Below are 15,320 nucleotides of genomic sequence, written 5' to 3' on the forward strand. Positions count from 1 at the left end.
TTCGGTTATTTGAGACATAGAAACATAATACATAAATGTAATAAGAGTTAAAACTGAGAATCTATTTGTATTTTTTACATATATAACATTTATTCTCACATGACATGCATGACCCAAAGAGACTTATTTAATACTCAAAAATGAGAGAGATATGTATTTTATTGGTGGTTCATGCATGTAGTTGGTGTTGTTGTCTATGATTGAAATACATGATTCTAAAAATTATATTTAATAGATAAAAAATAAAAAATGAGACATATATGTTTTCATTGCAAGAAATATTAGTTAACAATGCATGTAGTTTATGATTGAAATAAATTGCTCCAAAGTCATGTTTATTTCATGACCATAAGAGAAAGTCATGTGTGTGTGATTTATCAAATATTCAAAAAAAATTAATTAAAGTTAATTTTATATATTTACCATCTTAATTAATACCCCTAAGGACACTCTTTAACATTTTCCATAATAATTACTTGAATGTAATCCATTCGAGTCTCTTTTTCTATAGTCAAAACCTCTTTTGTCCAAGAATATATTTACTTACATATCTTTAGGCTTCTCTTGAAGGGCCATTTTCTCTTGATCAAATTTGATATTAAATTTACAAGAGAAAAAACTATGATCAATATTGTGATAATATACACAAAAGAGAGGTATTACAACTCAAACAATTATAAACAAAAGAGTGGTATATATGTGTTAGAATACAGCAAGAGTTGATCACATTTATTATTCATCATTGTGTAAATAATTATAGTTAATTGTACAATAACTATTCATCATTGTGTAAATAATTATAGTTAATTCTGTCTCTGAAATCTTCAAATAGTATGCGCGGAAGACCTTTCGTGAAGATGTCGGCAATTTGATAACGAGATGGAACATGAAGAACACGGACTTGTCCACGGGAAACTTTTTCACGAACAAAGTGAATGTCCATTTCAATATGCTTAGTGCGTTGATGTTGAACAGGATTACCAGAGAGGTATATTGCACTAATATTATCACAATGCACTAAGGTAGCTTTAGGAATTGGGCAATGGAGTTCCAAGAGAAGGTTTCGGATCCAACAAGATTCAGAGACAACATTGGCAACCCCTCTATATTCGGCTTCAGCACTTGATCGAGATAGAGTTGGTTGACGCTTAGATGACCATGATATCAAGTTGTCACCAAGGAAGATGCAATATCCAGAGGTGGAACGTCGAGTATCGGGGCACCCACCCCAATCGGCGTCTGTGTAGGAGATGAGACCAGAAACAGAAGATTTATATAGATGTAGGCCATGGTCAAGAGTACCTTGAAGATATCGCAGAATGCGTTTGAGAGCATTCATATGTTCATCCTTTGGGTCATGCATGTGCAAGCACACCTGTTGTACAGCATATGATATATCTGGTCTCGTGAATGTGAGATATTGTAATGCACCTGCTAATCTCCTATAGTGTGTAGGATCTTTGTATGGAGAACCTGATGAGGTACTTAGCTTAGATTTGGTATCCACTGGCGTAGCTGTTGGTTTGCATGAGGTCATACCTGCTCGTTCAATTATCTCAGACGCATATTTTCTTTGACTAAGAAATAAGCCACCTGCATGATGTGTAACTGCAAGGCCTAAAAAATAACTTAGAGTGCCCAAATCTTTCATAGCAAATTCGGAGGCAAGAAGTGACATAATAGACTGACGAAGAGCATCAGATGATGCAGTAAGAATGATGTCGTCAACATAGAGTAAAATATATGCCATGTCATTATCTTTCCTATAAATAAATAGAGAATGATCAGATTTGCTATGGGAAAAACCGATGGTGAGTGCAAAATCAGCAAACCGTTGGTACCAAGCACGAGGGGCCTGTTTAAGGCCATAAAGAGATTTCTTCAATAAACAAACATAATCTGGATGGATTGGGTCTCGAAAACCCATCGGCTGATGCATGTATACGGTTTCTTGAAGTTCACCGTGAAGAAATGCATTTTTAACATCTAGCTGATGAATGGACCACGACTTTGATAGAGCTATAGTAAGTACTATACGAATAGTCGTTGGTTTCACAACTGGGCTGAATGTTTCATCACAATCTAATCCAACCTGTTGAGATCTTCCATCACCTACAAGTCGAGCTTTGTACCTCTCAAATGACCCATCTGATTTCTTTTTGTGACGAAATATCCACATAGAGCGAATAACATTAACATTTTGTGGACGTGGTACCAATTCCCATGTCTTATTTTTAATAAGAGCATCAAATTCGTCTAACATGGCAGCTTTCCAATTCGGGTCGGACAAGGCTGCCTTAGGGTTGTGGGGAAGTGGTGATGGTGTAATTGAGGTGGTCAAGTTGAATTGAGTTTTAGGTTTATGAATTCCATGCATACTGCGGGTTGCCATGGTTCGGGTTGGTTCTTGATGGATTTGTTGTGGAGTATGCATAGGAGATGTGAGTTCAGTTGAGACGAGTGGATGGGGTAATGGGTTAATAAGTATAGGGGAAGACGGTATTATGCTTTGGTTTGTCACATTAATGGGTGAGGCCTGTGTTATGGCAGGTTGTGGTGATTCAGTTGTAGGTGGTTCCGGTTCATCTTGTTTTGAATCATTTTGGAGGTGGTAGTGTAGAATTGGATGAAGGCCGTCATTTAAGAATTCATAGGTGTGAGTGGAGGGAGTATGTATTTTGGCAAATGGGAATTGGGTCTCATCAAATATGACATGTCTAGAAATTATTATTTTCTTGCTAGACAAATCGTAGCATTTGTAACCACGGTGATTTTGTGGATAACCTAAGAAGGCACATGGGGTGGAGCGGGCTTGTAGTTTATTGATGGTGGTAGAGGGAAAGAGAGGATAGCACAAACACCCAAACACACGTAAATGTGTATACGAGGGATCCTTATGATATAAGTATTGAGTGGGGGAGTGATGTGAGAGAATCTTGCTGGGTAGAATGTTTTGAAGGTATGTGGTGATTTGTAGAGCATGGTGCCAAAATGATGGTGGCATAGATGAATGTGCAAGGCTAGTACGGATGAAATTATTAATTGCTCGTATTTTACGTTCAGCTTTTCCATTTTGTGGTGAAGTGTGTGGACAAGAAAAACGAAATACCATGCCATTTTTGTGACAAAATTGTGTAAAGTACTCGTTATTAAATTCTCGTCCATTATCACATTGAAAACATTTGATTGTAGTTCCAAATTGGGTTTTAATGAATGCATGAAATGAGGAAAAAATGGAAGGGACTTGTGACTTTCTTCCAATGGGAAATGTCCACACAAATCAATCGAATGATGACAGCTCTGATACCATGTAAGAATTATACTGCCTGTCTATTCTCATTGATTTGGCAAACATATATACAACAATACATTAACTTCAATTAAGGTGGGAGTTATTGTACAATTAACTATAATTATTTACACAATGATGAATAGTTATTGTACAATTAACTATAATTATTTACACAATGATGAATAATAAATGTGATCAACTCTTGCTGTATTCTAACAATATGTTCGCATATTCAATATTAACAACAAAATCGTAACAACTATTTCTAATTTTAGCAAACATGTGATTTGACTTTCTTAATCTAAGTTAAAATCATGTAAAAAACTAAGAAGGATTAATTAATAGTATTGACTTTACTTGTCTCAAAATATATGAGGTTGGTTGTCAAGTAAAATAATGTCATGACATACTTTCGGTTTTCCAAAATTTTTAGGTAGCAATTCATACCATAGCAAAGAGAGGACATTCATGGACTCGTCTCAATGTTTTTGAGTTGATACATACCTGTCTTGGTGTTATTATTGATTTACAAATACAATGAATTTATTTCAATAAAATAGAAATGGATTTTGGTTTATTTTGCTGAGTTTTGTTTGATAACTTGATAGCCAATATTATAGATCACGTAATAGAGAAATTTGAAGATGACATTCTTGTAGAAGAACCATGAAATAAACTTTGGTAAGGGAGTGAGAGGATAAAAAAGAAGAATTTGTGAGCGAGCATTGGTGAATCATTAAGACCTTGAAGAAAGTAGTGAATCATATCATGATTACGAATCCATGATACTGATTAAAGTAAAGGTGTTGCATCCAAGTCAAATTGTATGAGGGTATAGGAAGAAAGTTGTATAATTCATCTGAAAATTTTCTTATAATTAGGTTGTGAAATAGGTTGTAATTGATGAATCACCTTGCTTAAGGGAAGAATGATTCGAGATAATAGAGGTTTTTATTAACAAATGCTACCATAGTATATTTGAGATGCTAGTTCGTGATATAAGCTTAACATTATAAGATGATGAAAAGAAATTCTATAATGAAAAGAGGTAACACATAATTGTCTTAAGAACAACGATCAAACTTACACATGAGGGTGTTGTTTGAATGAAGATTTAGACAATTTATTTTTCAGATGTAATTTCTCTGGCAGAATTTTGTGTTTGATTTTAAATTGGTAGGTTTTGCTATAGGAACACATGGTACTCTGTTGGATCATCCCGCATATTTTGGCGGTCTTGGTGGTTTCTCAAAGAAGGTTCGGTTATCAATGAAAGTCTTTTGGCTTTCTAGTGGTTGGGTAATTTGGAAGAAAATGAATCGTTGTATTTTTCAGCAAAAGGCAGAGCAACTACAAACATTAAGTGAAAGAAAAAAGAAAAAAAAAAAGAAAAAAAAAGACGTTTTGGTGGTTGAAATCGAAATACATTACTTTCGACTTTGATGATCAGTTTAGGAGACTTAATCCTATTGATTGATTGTCTTTTTTTATTTTTTTTTTGTTCATCTCCTTGTTTTACTAGTCCTTCCTTGACTTTGTGATGTAATTTGGTAACTATTATAAATCTCTTCTAATACGTCTTGTACTAAAATGATTTCTTTAGTGTGCTGTGTTTAATTTTTTTTTTTGGCCTTTCTTAAAAAATAAAGTAAGAATAAATCAGGTATATTAATTACTTTGCCCAAAAAAATGCTAAATAGAAAGATTTTATTCGAAAATATCGTAATAAATTATCGATATTTTTTTATCAGAAATGATCGATATGGTTTATCATAAAAAGGAACTGGTTTACACAAAAAAATGTTTTTCAAAAAATGCCCAAACTTTAACAGTTCGGTTTGGATCAGTTTTTAGTCAAAAAAATGTCTGAACCAATGAAATCTTCATCGGTTCGGATTGACTCGGTTTTTTCTGTTTTTCAAAAAAGAAACAGAACCAAAACTAGTCGGTTCGGTTGATCGGTTTGTTTGAAAATACAATAAAAAAATTCATATTTTCACAGATTTGTGTTTCATGTATACAACATACTCAAATATTTCATAGAACTTTGTTTTCCATATTCTCTGTTTTTCAAACTACTTTTTATAACTAATATGCAAAAACTAACAAGAGATGGACGATCCCGACGGCGTTGAGGAACGATGAGTTAGGGGTGACCGACGACAAGTGTTCTTTTTTTTGCAGAAACAAATTAGATTGTGAGTGATGAGATGAAATGATGATGAGAGAAAATGAATGAATTAAGGAGTATTTTAGGTTGGACTTCAATTTTGAAATTTTGAGCTTAATCATAAGTGTGTGCGAGAAGAGATAATATTACTAAAATGGGGAGTCATGTTAGCATCGGTTCGGTTCATCGGTTTATTGGATCTCAAAATAAAAAACCAAGAACCGAACCAAACTAGATCGGTTTAGGTTGGTTTGGTTCGGTTTTGAACCGAACCAAACAAGGTCAGATATTTTCTCGGTTTGGTTCGGTTTAGATTTTCGGTTTCATTGGTTTTGTCCGAACCACTTACACCCCTAGTTCGAAGAACATCATTTTGAACAAACCTGAATTCTTGGTGAGACTTTACTTATTAGGCTCTTTCTCCTAAAATTCAGATGTTAACAAAAAATTAAAGATTATTCATTATTTTTTGAGGGGAAAAGATTATCCATTATTATTAGCACAAAATCCATAGAGTAATTTCATAATTTGAGATCAGTCTCAGATTTGATTATAATTTTTTTACTCTGTTTTTTTTAATAATCTTATAGCAGTGATTATTTGAAAAGCATGATGAAGATACCCTCAATGTGAACGTTTCTTACTTTGGGTATGTTTGATATTTTTTTTAACTTGAACACTTTATTAGTAGTTTTGCAATTTGGGCTCACATTATTTCAATCTGTATCCTTGCAACTTGATCACTTTCTTTCCTTCCTAGGCTTCTATTAACAGAGAAGTCAGTACACCTATTTTAGCTTATTTTTATATCAATTATGCTTATGAACATTAATTGTCTCGTGAAAGGCTTCTCCAATGCATCACTCACCAATCAAAAAATACAAATAGATACAAACTTGGGGGATATGAGGAGCTTTTGTTCCTATTCAAATTTGGGGATTTAGGTGTAAACAACTTTTAGATTATTGTATTTGCAACTATGATCCTATGCTTATACACCATTTAGCAATAACCATCAAATTGGTTTTAAAACATTATAAAGAATTTCAAACTTGATACAAATCTAAGGATTTTTTTTTGTTTTTTTTTTGTTTTGGTGGTGGAGGATTTAACATTTTAAGAAATTTTACAACATATTTTTTACATTAACAATAGATAAACAAGAATCAAGAGAGAAGAAAGATAAGAGTGGATTGCACTGATGACTTTATACGTTTTTCTTTAGATTTTTAGGGTTGATCAACGATTAAACATCTAATGAACGATTAATTGATAATTCATTAATAAATATAAAAAAGAAATAACATTACATCAAATGAAATGATAGAAAGTTGAGTATTATAACTAACAAAACCCTAGAATATAGAAGTTGCCACTTTATTTAAAAGTTAAAATAGAAGTAAGCAAATCTTTATAAGTAATTACTAACTACATCCACACCCACCGCCACCACCACAACCTCCACCGCCTCCATGCCCTCCGCCGCCACCTCCACACCCACCACCTCCACTGCCTCCATGCCCTCCGCCATGATCCCCTCCACCACCACCTCCAGTACCTCCACCACCATTTCCATGCCCGTGCCCTCCACCAACACCTCCAGCACTCATAATACACATGTTATCATTCTTGGGAGCACTACCACTACGTTTTGTGACCTTCGTAGTTTTTGAAACCTTGGGAGCACTACCACTACGTTTTGTGACCTTCGTAGTTTTTGAAACAGTGCCATCATTCTTAATCCCTGATATTTTTGACGTTAAGTCACTCTTCTTCTTCTTGTTTCCCTTATCATCATATTCATCCCATGTCTTCCATTCTTTGGAGGAACAACTTCCCATGAGGTAAAATTTTTATGAGAGAAAAAAATGATGTATTGTGAATATGAACTTCCAAAGACTTGTCATGTATATATAGAAAGTTGTGGAAATCAAAACATGAGATGAGATTTTGAGGCATCAACTTGAGACCCACGAAAAATCGCGAGATCAATGGAAGATTCATAGAAATTACTTTGCATTTGTTTTCTATGCAATAAATTGCATTGCTATGAAATATTTTGTGTGATTCTATTTCTGCTAAAAGTTTCATTATTCTTTGTTTTGTTTTAAATGCTTTTTAAGTGGTATCGTGGACCATTAAATCACTTCTAATCTTAAACTCGTATAATAAATAGGTTTCCATTAATCACCTCCTATATACTTCTTGAGAAGTAATCACGTCCCACATTTTTCTATCGAATAATCATTTAATTTGGTCATTGAATTATCACTTTGTTATCAATATAATCTCTTATTAAAGTCCCTTCAAAAAAAAAAAATCTCTTATTAAAGTCAATTAAAAAGTCATGAACTATTTTTTTTTTTTTTGAGAGAAAGTAACTTATATCATTTCATTTAAAATTAATTCAGTAATACATGTTGGAATTTCATCAAAGGTACGGAAGCTAGAACTAGATGTGGCTGCCTTAGCTAATGTATGAGCAACCTCATTTGCTTGCCTCCTAGTAAACTCGACATGAGAGTTTGTTAAAAACGACCTACAGAATTGGATACTACTATCCATTATGGAACCAAATTCGGTGACATCTCCTCGTCCTTTGTTGAAGTAGTCGGCTACTCTTTTCGAGTCAACTTCGAAATCAACATTTTCAAATTGAAGTTCATGAACCCACCGAATTGCATGATAAAGTCCCAGCGCCTCTCCAACATCAACGGAGCACAACGGAGAGAACCACATGATCTTTGAGCGGACATAGAATCCTGCTGAATCTCTAATACACATGCCCAAGCCAACCTTGTTGTTGACACCTGAAAAAGAGGCATCAACATTACATTTAAATCTGCCACTTCTAGGTTTCCTCCATCTGATGTTTGTTTCTCCGTCAACTACCTGGTTGTTGTGATTGCGAGGAAGAGTGGTAGAAGTGAGACTCTGACTTGTCGGATTTTGCTTACGATTAGCATTCCTCCAACCTTCTAAAAGATGAATAGCTCTTGCCAGGATTGTTGTGGTTGAGTCTGACACTTGTTGCCACAACTTAAGGTTTCTAGCTTTCCAGATACTCCATATAATGGTTACAATGTTCTCTATCTGGGTCGTAGGCAGGATTCGTAACAAATGGAATATGATATCTGATGCATTATCAAACTGGTTCAAAGATGGAGATATCAAGTGCCAAACATTGGCTGCATTCCAAACATCGATAGCTGTCTTACAATGAAACAATAAATGATAACTGTCTTCATGGGGATCTTCACACATAACACAATCTGAAGGGCAATTAACTCCCCTGCTTCGTAGCTTTACCCTCGTTGGGAAACAATCCCTACAAATTCTCCACACCAAACTCTTAACTTTCGGTGGTACTTTTAGTCTCCAAATACCACTCCAATAATCAGGCTTTCGCAGATGATCGTTATTAATTATTTCTTCAATACACATGCGATAAGCACTCTTAACAGAATAACACCCATTCTTCTCGGCTTTCCAAATCAACTTATCTGTGTGGACTTGTTGATGTAAAGGGGTATTCAAGATATTATTGGCAGTTTCTGTTGCAAATAACTGACGAACCAATTGTTCATTCCAAACTTTAGCATTATGATCCATTAGGTGTCCAACTGAGTAAGATTGAAGAGCCAGCATGTCAGGTTCAACAGGAGGAATACTAGACCCTTCCCCAATCCATGGCTCACTAATAATAGGAATATTAAATCCTGAACCAATTTTCCAACGGGCACCTTGCCTAACAACCACCTTTGCGCTGAAAATACTACGCCAAACAAAGCTTGGATTGTGTCCCAATTTAGAGTCCAAGTAGCTACTATTCGGATAATACCGAGCTTTAAAAATTCTTGAGACAAGACTATCCGACTCAATTTGTAATTGCCAACCTTGTTTTCCAAGCATGGCAACATTAAATGCTGCCAAATCTTTGAAACCCATACCTCCATGGTTCTTATGCACTGATAACTTTTCCCACGAAAGCCAGCGCATCCCTTTGTTATTTGCACCTCCATGTCCCCACCAGAAAGCATTCATCATCTTTTCAATTTCATCCAGAAGTGAGTTTGGTAATCTGAAAATGCTCATAACATACGAAGGAATAGCTTGAAGGACAGATTTAATCATGACTTCCCTTCCTGCTTTGGACAAGCATTTGCTACTCCAGCTGCTAATTTTTTGCCACACTCGATCTTTAATGAAACTGAACGTTGCTTTTTTGCTTCGCCCTACCATCGAAGGCAAACCAAGATACTTACCGGTACCTAATACCGCACGAACCCCTAAAATGTTTGTAATAGATTGTCGCAGCGGATCTTGGACATTTCTGCTATAAAAGATTTCTGACTTAGGAAGGCTGATGGCTTGTCCTGATGCTGCCTCATACCTCATTAAAACTTGCTTCATCACATTTGCTTGACTCTCCTCCGCTTGGAAGAACAAGAAACAATCATCAGCAAAGAGTAAATGGGACACCCTAGGTGCACTACGACAAATGCGTACACCTTGGAGATCTTCTCTGTTTTCAGCATCTCTGATCAACGCGGAGAGACCTTCGGCACACAGAATAAACAGGTAAGGAGATAACGGATCTCCTTGCCTTAGACCACGTCCTGGAATAATAGGTCCCACCATTTCTTTATTCACAATAACGGAATAATCAACCGTTTCTACACACATCATAATCCAGTGAATCCACTTGTCAGAGAATCCCAACTTGTGCATAACATCCTTGAGATAGGACCAGTTAATCCTATCATAGGCTTTACTGATATCTAGCTTCAATGCAACACTCTTATCATTGCCCTTTGTCTTTGTCTTCATATAGTGGACCACTTCAATAGCTACTAAAGCGTTATCCAAAATGGATCTTCCCGGTACAAAGGCTGACTGTGAATCGGCAATACACTTGGGTAGAACTTTCTTCAGACGATTTGCAAGGACTTTAGACAATAGCTTATATAGAACATTACATAAAGCTATAGGTCTCCAGTCTTTCATAGTTTTTTGATCAGTACCTTTAGGGATAAGTGCTATATTTGTGGAATTCAAAGAAGGAGGAAATTGCCCTTCATTCAACCATTGGCAGCACTCATTATAAATATCATCACTGCATACCGACCAAAAGTGTTGGTAGAAACCAGGATTGAATCCATCTGGTCCAGGGCATTTGTTAGGCTGCATGGAAAACATAGCTTCTTTAAACTCTTCTATACAAAACGGGGCTGTTAGCTGGTCATTGTCTTCATTATCTAAGACTGGATCCAACAAGTCAACCACAGGGGAACGAACACTTTCTTGACCCTCAAACAGTTCTTCAAAATAATTCTTCGCAATAGATTGCATTCCTGAATCATCTGTAACACGAATTCCTTCATCGGTATCAAGAGAAAGTATTTTGTTAACTTTCTTTCTAGAAGTAGCTGCAGCATGAAAGAACTTCGTATTCAGGTCTCCATCACGAAGCCAGTGTGTCTTAGCTCTCTGTCTCCAGTACATATCCTCCTGGACAAGTAGATGGTTAAGTTTTTTCCTTAAGTTGTCGAACTGAACCTCATCTTGAATACCATTAACACCACGACTTCTACTAAGCTGATGTCGACATTCTTCAATGTCTTTTTGGAGCTTGTTGCAATGAGTTTTGTTCCAATGCATCAAATCTTCTGCACATGTGGATAATTTATTAATGACACTATTTCCCGCACTCCCAAGCCAACTATTATGAACCATCTCATTGAGGCCGTCTTCAATTCTCCAGGCATTTTCAAATTTGAAGGACCTTTTAACTCTGTGGGATCGTATCACCGGTGTTCTATCCAATAAAATTGGGAAGTGGTCAGAAGATGGAGCAACTAGATTTTCCAGTTTAGCATTGGGAAACAGCTGCATCCAAGCATTATTTGCTAACGCCCTATCCAACTTTTCTTCTACAGCACGAGGAGTACCCAAACTTTTAAACCAGGTGAAGGGGTAACCTTCCATATGAACATCTACTAGATTCGCATCTTGAACAGCTTGCCTAAAGCCTCTGACTAGCCAATTAGGTCTAGTGGCTCTTCCTTTTTTCTCGTCGGCATGAAGAATATCATTAAAATCCCCCATCAGGCACCACGGTAAATTAATACTGCTAGCAAGACGACGAAGAAAATTCCAAGAGTCTCTTCTTCTACTAACTTCCGGGTAACCATAAAAGCCAGTAAACATCCAACTCCCATTACTTTCTTCAATTTTAGCACTAATATGATTCGAAGAATAGTTGACAATACTACAATTTATTGTATTGCGCCAAAATAAAGCAACACCCCCTCCTCTACTAACTCTATCGGGAGCAAAGCAAGAATCATAGCCCAACAAATAACGAAATTCCTCGATTTTATTAACTTGAACAATAGTTTCACTAAGGAAAAGGATATCCGGTTTATAATACCGAACAAGGAATTTAATTTTAGGAATTACACGCAGGTTTCCCAAGCCTCGGCAATTCCATGCTACAATACTCATTGGTCCCGGCAGGCCTGGTGACCAGGTCCCGCCGATTCGTTGTTTTTTTCAAAAACTGGATTGTTAAAAACAGCCACTGCTTTCTGCCCCTCCTTTCCTTGTTCACCTTCCTCAGCAAAATCTGTTCTGGACCTTTTCTTGGGCCCATTTTCTTCTTGAGGTCCACTACCTCTGCTGGCCCCACGTGCACTAGCCATGAAGGAGCCAGGCTGCACTGGGCTGCGCAACAGAGGAGGCTTGCGCTGCTTCCCATGAGTTTGTACAGCTGCTACAGCTTTGTCTTTTCTAACCAGCTTGGCTCGGCTTGGCTGAGTGCTTTTGTCCTTTGTGGAAAAAGCTGCACGGTAATCATTACCAGTAAAGATAGGAGACAAGGCTGATGATTGACCTTTATTGTCTCTACTCATCAAAGTTTGAAACTGGTCAACCTTTTGTACCTGTATGACACAATTATTATTACTAAAAGTAGCATTGATTGGCATTGGTGCAGATTCCTTAGTAAAAAGACTTCTGTAATCCGTGCCAGTCATTTTGTAATGAATGCTTAATGATTGCTGTGCTGGTTTTTGTCCCTGTGGGACCACCTGCTGTTGAGTGTTGTCACACAAGACAAGCTGGCCTTGTTTTGCGTGTGATGTCTGGCGGCTGTCCCCTTGTGGGACCCTGCTGTTCACACCTTTCTCTTCTTCCTTTCCTTTGGCCCCACGTGGGCCCCTCTGGCTGTCCCCCACCATAGAATTTTGTGGGCTTGCATTTTTTTGTTGGGCTTCCAAATCTATCAGCTTCCAAAGCGCTTCTGCACCTCCCCCATTCTCATACAGAAATTCGTCCTTCTCCGTCATTCCTTCTGCTAAGGCTTGATTTATTTGATCCGATTTTGTAAGATTCGGAGCAAAAATCTTCTTCTTTGTTGAGACCTCTTTTTTCTTGGGCCCACCATTAATCTCCTCAGTTGGATCAATTTCTGTCCACCACCTTACTAGCCCCGTTCCATCCGAGCGTTGACATTCCATGAATTTGAAAAATTTTAAAGCTCTTGATTGCACATCAATGTCAACTTTAATGCGACCATAAAGTTTATGACTTGAATTACCATCAATTACCGTTAAATGACTGCTTTGAATGCCATTAATGGATGTACCATCATCATTCCGACCACCGGAATTCTTGCTCCGGCCGTCAACTATCCATCTACTCGCCACCTTGTTACCACCACCAGAAGAGGAATTTTCAGCACGGAGGTAAGCCCCACATTTTTTCTCACTACTGGCAGCGTTGGTTTCAAACTTGTCAGTGCAAAAATTCTCCGTATGGCCTATGGCACCACAGACAAAACAGAATTTGCCTAATTTCTCATATTTAAGAACAAGTTTGATATCCTCACCTTCTTCCCGTTCAATCACGAGACTTTGTTGCTGCGGCTCCTCCAAAGCAATTTCAACTCGAACTCGCATGAATCTCCTCCACGGACCATAGTTATTTTCCTCGTCATACTTGACCATCCTTCCGATAAAGTCATGAACTATTTGTATAAAAAAAAAAGTTCCTAAACTATTCTCCCGTCGAAATATTTAGTCGATCGGTTAACAAAATTGTTTAAAGATTATATATTGATGTATTTTTCGTATTTTAGTTGATTTTAATAGTTTATAACTAAATTGGTGAGAGATGAGAGGATAATAATTTAGGGATCAAATAAACGGTTTATTCTTTTCTTTTTTATTTGATCTTAACTCTTCATATTGAGAATATGATCGATCCAAGGGTCAATGTGTCAACGTTAGGGCTTAAAATTTTGGCCCAAATTAAAACAAGTCAAATAAAAAATTAATTTAGTTATAAATATATAATTTGCTAAAAAAAATATATAATTTGCTCAAAAATGTTAAAAATATACAGTGATAAATTATTATTAAATGTTTGCTTAGCTTAATTGTTTAAAATGTCGTCCTCGTGAGCTTAGCTCAGTTGATATGGACAATGCATAAAAATAAAAAATATACAAGGTCCGGGGTTCGAACCTCGGCCACCACCAAAAAATGTCGACTTGATATTCTCTTTGGCCCAAGTTCAAACTTGATTTATCTTTCTACAAGCTTTGGGTTATATTTTATTTTATTTTAAAATGTTTTGTTATAATTTTTTTTTAAGCTCCTAAACAAATTAGACCGGTCTTGCGAGGAGGGATATTTTGTCTCCAAGAGTAAGTGTAATAACTTACTCCAAATCTTGACCTTTAATTCCAATTTTGATTAATAGCTTAGATTAATTGATATGGTAGGCTTTAATTCCATTTTCTATTGTAGTCAACACTTATCACCACAAAATAACAAAACAATAAATGTCTTTTAATTGGTTGATTTTTTTTCTTCTCCCATTGCTTTTTTTGGTTTCATGCTAAAAGAATTGTTTAGGGTTAGCAACAAAACTTAAAATCATTTCCATGAAATAAAAATTTCAAGATTCACTCATTCTATTCCTTAAAAAAAAAGATTCAGTCATTCTTCTTTTTTTTTTTTTTTTAAAAAAAAAATAAATAAAAAGATTCACTCATTCTATATACTTAAATAATTCAAGATTTTAAAAATCTTATACCACAATGGAAAATAAGCATAAAGTTTTTTATTCGACCACAATTTTTTCTTTCTCCCTTTACTTCCTTTTACGCTAAAACAATTGTAAAACAATTGAATGTATTTTTTTTTTAAAGAAAACAATTGTAAAATTTAAAGAATTGCATATTTATTCTTCTCCCGTTACTATTTTTTATACTTTTATTTGGTTTCTTCATTATAATTCTGATCTTTTCTTAAAATTTTTGTATACGACTTATTTATTCTTTCCATTGAAAATGATTAATAAATCCAAGAATAATTGTTTGAATTTTCATATTTATAAGAAAAGATCAGAATTATAATGAAGAAACCAAATAAAATATGTCGTATAAAAAATATTAACGGGAGAAGAATAAATATGCAATTCTTTAAATTTAACAATTATTTTCTTTAAGAAAAAATATATGCAATTGATTTAGTGTAAGTAAAAAAGTAAAGGGAGAAGAAAAAAAATTGTGGTCAAATAAAAAAAACTTTGATTCTTATTTTACCATCGTGATATAAGATTTTTAAAATCTTGAATTATTTAAGTATATAGAATGAGTGAATCTTGAAATTTTTATTTCAACGAAAGGATTTTAAGTTTTGTTGTTAACCCTCAAAAATTCTTTAGCGTGATACCAAAAAAGCAATGGGAGAAGACAAAAAAACTGAATAAATTCAAAGAAGTTTACTGTTTTGTTATATTGTGGTGATAAGTGTTGACTGCAATAGAAAATGGAATTAAAGCCTACCA

The sequence above is a fragment of the Medicago sativa genome, chromosome 5 (assembly GCF_051527215.1).
Source record: "Medicago sativa cultivar Bolivia chromosome 5, Bolivia_mono, whole genome shotgun sequence".
NCBI lineage: Eukaryota > Viridiplantae > Streptophyta > Magnoliopsida > Fabales > Fabaceae > Medicago > Medicago sativa.